The sequence below is a fragment of the Hyla sarda genome, chromosome 2, assembly GCF_029499605.1.
Source record: "Hyla sarda isolate aHylSar1 chromosome 2, aHylSar1.hap1, whole genome shotgun sequence".
NCBI lineage: Eukaryota > Metazoa > Chordata > Amphibia > Anura > Hylidae > Hyla > Hyla sarda.
In genome coordinates this window covers 180,753,621-180,758,137 of record NC_079190.1, presented here as the reverse complement: position 1 = coordinate 180,758,137, position 4,517 = coordinate 180,753,621, and the positions used below count along the sequence as shown (strand labels likewise).

General features: G+C 41.3%; 1 protein-coding gene across 5 annotated transcripts in view; it reads left to right on the top strand.

The window, feature by feature from the left end:
- The window catches only part of LOC130355561 (cohesin subunit SA-2-like), a 192,291-nt gene that overhangs the window by 58,518 nt on the left and 129,256 nt on the right, over positions 1 to 4,517 (top strand). The gene's annotated exons all lie outside the window — the stretch shown is intronic.

Here is a 4,517-nt window from a genome sequence, read left to right as displayed (position 1 = left end):
CTGGATCCGACGGAAGCCGGTAAGTTGCCTAGCAACATCTGGAGGGCTGCAGTCCGAGACCACTATATAGTGGTCTCTATACTGTAGCACTCCAGATGTTGCAAAACTACAACTCTATATAGCCAAAAACAAAGAGACCCTCAATACTAATATTATTTCAAAAAGTATGACAATCTTTATTAGACAATAAAAAACAGTTTTAAAAAAATTAGAAAAAGGCAGAGGATGACCTTACACAGGAGACAACAGGTGCCAGTGGACCTGGTGTGGGTAATGTAGGTATTCAGTCAAGAGTATACATAATATAAGGCTGGCGTAGCTGCATGTTTATAATATCGTAACAATAGATATAATATCTAACATACATTGAAGTAACATAGGAAGCAGCAATGCAATACAACAGACATAAATAAGAAATACCTAAAAAAGACTACCTGTCATATACCCAAAGGCCTGGAGCACCAAGCACCAACACCCCAACGCACGTTTCGCGTATGGGCACGCACACGCCCCCTGACGAAGCCCATACGCGAAACGTGCGTTGGGGTGTTGGTGCTTGGTGCTCCAGGCCTTTGGGTATATGACAGGTAGTCTTTTTTAGGTATTTCTTATTTATGTCTGTTGTATTGCATTGCTGCTTCCTATGTTACTTCAATGTATGTTAGATATTATATCTATTGTTACGATATTATAAACATGCAGCTACGCCAGCCTTATATTATGTATACTCTTGACTGAATACCTACATTACCCACACCAGGTCCACTGGCACCTGTTGTCTCCTGTGTAAGGTCATCCTCTGCCTTTTTCAAATTTTTTTAAAACTGTTTTTTATTGTCTAATAAAGATTGTCATACTTTTTGAAATAATATTAGTATTGTGGGTCTCTTTGTTTTTGGCTATATATTGGTACCCCCGGGACCTACATACGGCACGTATTGTTTTGCCGTTTTTGTTGTTTGGCTAAATTAAAACTACAACTCCCAGCATGCCCAGACAGCTGTTTGGGCATGCTGGGAGTTGTAGTTTTGCTACAGTTTGAGACCACTATATGGTAGTCTCTGAGCTATAGCCCTCCAGATCTTGCAAAACTACAAGTCCTAGCATGCCCACACAACTGTTTGCTGTCTGGGCAAGCTGGGATTTGTAGTTTTGCAGCATCTGGAGGGCCACAGTTTGCAGTGGTCTATATACTGTAGCTCTCCAGATGTTGCAAAACTGCAAATCCCAGCATGCTGGGAGTTGTAGTTGCGATCCCTCCAGCTGTTTCATAACTACATCTCCTAGCATGCCCTTCGGTGATCAGTACATGCTGGGAGTTGTAGTTTTGCAACAGCTGGAGGCACACTGGTTGGAAAATATTGAGTTAGATAACAGAACCTAACTGAAGGTTTTCTAACCAGTGTGCCTCCAGCTGTTGCAAAAGTACAACTCCCAGCCTGCATGGTCTGTCAGTACATGCTGGGAGTTGTAGTTTTGAAACAGCTGGACAGGGTACATTCACACGGGTGGGTTTACAGTAAGTTTTCTGCTTCAAGTATGAGCTGCGGCAAATTTTTCGCATCAGCGCAAACTCCTAGCAGGGAACTCACTGTAAACCTCCGCCAGTGTGAATGTATCCTAAAAACATTACACTACACTACACTAACACAAAATAAAGGGAAAAACACTACATATACACCCCCTTACACTGCCCCCCCCCCCCCCCAATAAAAATTTAAAACGTATTGTACGGCAGTGTTTCCAAAACGGAGCCTCCAGCTGTTGCAAAAGAACAACTCCCAGCATTTCTGGACAGCCACTGACAATCCAGGCATGCTGGGAGTTTAGCAACAGCTGGAGGCACCCTGTTTGGGAATCACTGCCGTAGAATACCCCTATGTCCACCCCTTTGCAATCCCTAATTTAGTCCTCAAATGCGCATGGCGCTCTCTCACTTCGGAGCCCTGTCGTAATCAAGGAAACAGTTTAGGGCCATATATGGGGTATCTCCGTACTCAGGAGAAATTGCACTACAAATTTTGGGGGGCTTTTTCTCCTTTTACCCCTTATGAAAAGGAAAAGTTGGGGTCTACACCAGCCTGTTAGTGTAAAAAAAAAAATTTTTTTTCACTAACATGCTGGTGTTGCCCTTTACTTTTTATTTTCACAAGAGGTAAAAGGAAAAAAAGACCCTCAAAATTTGTAACGCAATTTCTCCTGAGTACGGAAATACCCCATGTGTGGGCGTAAAATGATCTGCGGGCGCATAACAAGGCTCAAGAGTGAGAGCGCACTATGTACATCTGAAGCCTAAATTGGTGATTTGCACAGGGGTGGCTGATTTTACAGCGGTTCTGACATAAATGCAAAAAAATAAATACCGACATGTGACCCCCATTTTGGAAACTACACCCCTCATGGATTGTAACAAGGGGTATAGTGAGCCTTAACACCCCACAGGTGTTTGACAAATTTTCGTTAAAGTTGGATGGTAAAATGAAAAATACATTTTTTTTTCACTAAAATGCTGGTGTTACCCTAAATTTTTAATTTTAGCAAGGGAAAATAGGAAAAAAGCCTCCCAAAATTTGTAACTCCATTTCTTCTGAGTAAGAACATACCCCATATGTGGATGTAAAGTGCTCGGCGGGCGAACTACAATGCTCATAAGAGTGGGAGCGCCATTGGGATTTTGAAGAGAAAATGTGTCCGGAATTGAAGTCCACGTGTGTTTACAAAGCCCCCATAGTGCCAGAACAATGGACCCCCCAACATGTGACCCCATTTTGGAAACTACACCCCTCACGTAATGTAATAAGGGGTACAGTGAGCATATACACCCCACAGGTGTCTGACAGATTTTTGGAACAGTGGTCCGTGAAAAAATTTAATTTTTCATTTGCTCAGCCCACTGTTCCAAAGATCTGTCAAATGCCAGTGGGGTGTAAATACTCACTTCACCCCTTATTAAATTCTGTGAGGGGTGTAGTTTCCAAAATGGGGTCACATGTGGGGGGGTCCACTGTTATGGCACCACGGGGGGCTTTGCAAACGTACATGGCCCCTGACTACCATTCCAAACAAATTCACTCTTCAAAAGTTCAATGGCGCTCCTCCTCTTCTGAGCATTGTAGTTTGACCGCAGGGCTGACGTCCACACATGGGATATTTCCATACTCAGAAGGAATGGGGTTACAAATTTTGGGGGGTATTTTCTGCTATTAACCCTTGCAAAAATTTGAAATTTGGGGGGAAACACATTTTAGTGAATTTTTATTTTTATTTTTACATATGCAAAAGTCGTGAAACCCCTGTGGGGTATTAAGGCTCACTTTATTCCTTGTTACGTTCCTCAAGGGGTCTAGTTTCCAAAATGGTATGCCATGTGTTTTTTTTTTTTTGTTGTTGTTCTGGCACCATAGGGGCTTCCTAAATGCGACATGCCCCCCTACCAAAATTTGCTCTCAAAAAGCCAAACATGACTCCTTCTCTTCTGAGCATTGTAGTTCGCCCGTAGTGCACTTCAGGTCAACTTATGGGGTACCTCCATACTCAGAAGAAATGGGGTTACAAATTTTGGGGGGTATTTTATGCTATTAACCCTTGCAAAAATTTGAAATTTGGGGGGAAACACACATTTTAGTGAATTTTTTTTTTTTTTTTTTACATATGCAAAAGTCGTGAAACCCCTGTGGGGTATTAAGGCTCACTTTATTCCTTGTTACGTTCCTCAAGGGGTCTAGTTTCCAAAATGGTATGCCATGTGTTTTTTTTTTTGCTGTTCTGGCACCATAGGGGCTTCCTAAATGCAACATGCCCCCCAAAAACCATTTCAGAAAAACGTACTCTCCAAAATCCCCTTGTCGCTCCTTCGCTTCTGAGCCCTCTACTGCGCCCGCCGAACACTTTACATAGACATATGAGGTATGTGCTTACTCGAGAGAAATTGGGCTACAAATACAACCATAAATTTTCTCCTTTTACGCCTTGTAAAAATTCTAAAATTGGGTCTACAAGAACATGCGAGTGTAAAAAATGAAGATTGTGAATTTTCTCCTTCACTTTGCTGCTATTCCTGTGAAACACCTAAAGGGTTATAACGCTGACTGAATGTCATTTTGAATACTTTGGGGGGTGCAGTTTTTATAATGGGGTCTTTTATGGGGTATTTCTAATGTGAAGACCCTTCAAATCCACTTCAAACCTGAACTGGTCCCTGAAAAATAGTGAGTTTGTAAATTTTGTGAAAAATTGGAAAATTGCTTCTGAACTTTGAAGCCCTCTGGTTTCTTCTAAAAGTAAAAACTTGTCAATTTTATGATGCAAACATAAAGTAGACATATTGTATATGTGAATCAAAAAAAAATTTTTTGGGAATATCCATTTTCCTTACAAGCAGAGTGCTTCAAAGTTAGAAAAATGCAAAATGTTAAATTTTCATCAAATTTTGGGATTTTTCACCAAGAAAGGATGCAAGTTACCACAAAATTTTACCACCATGTTCAAGTAGAATATGTCACGAAAAAACAGTCTCA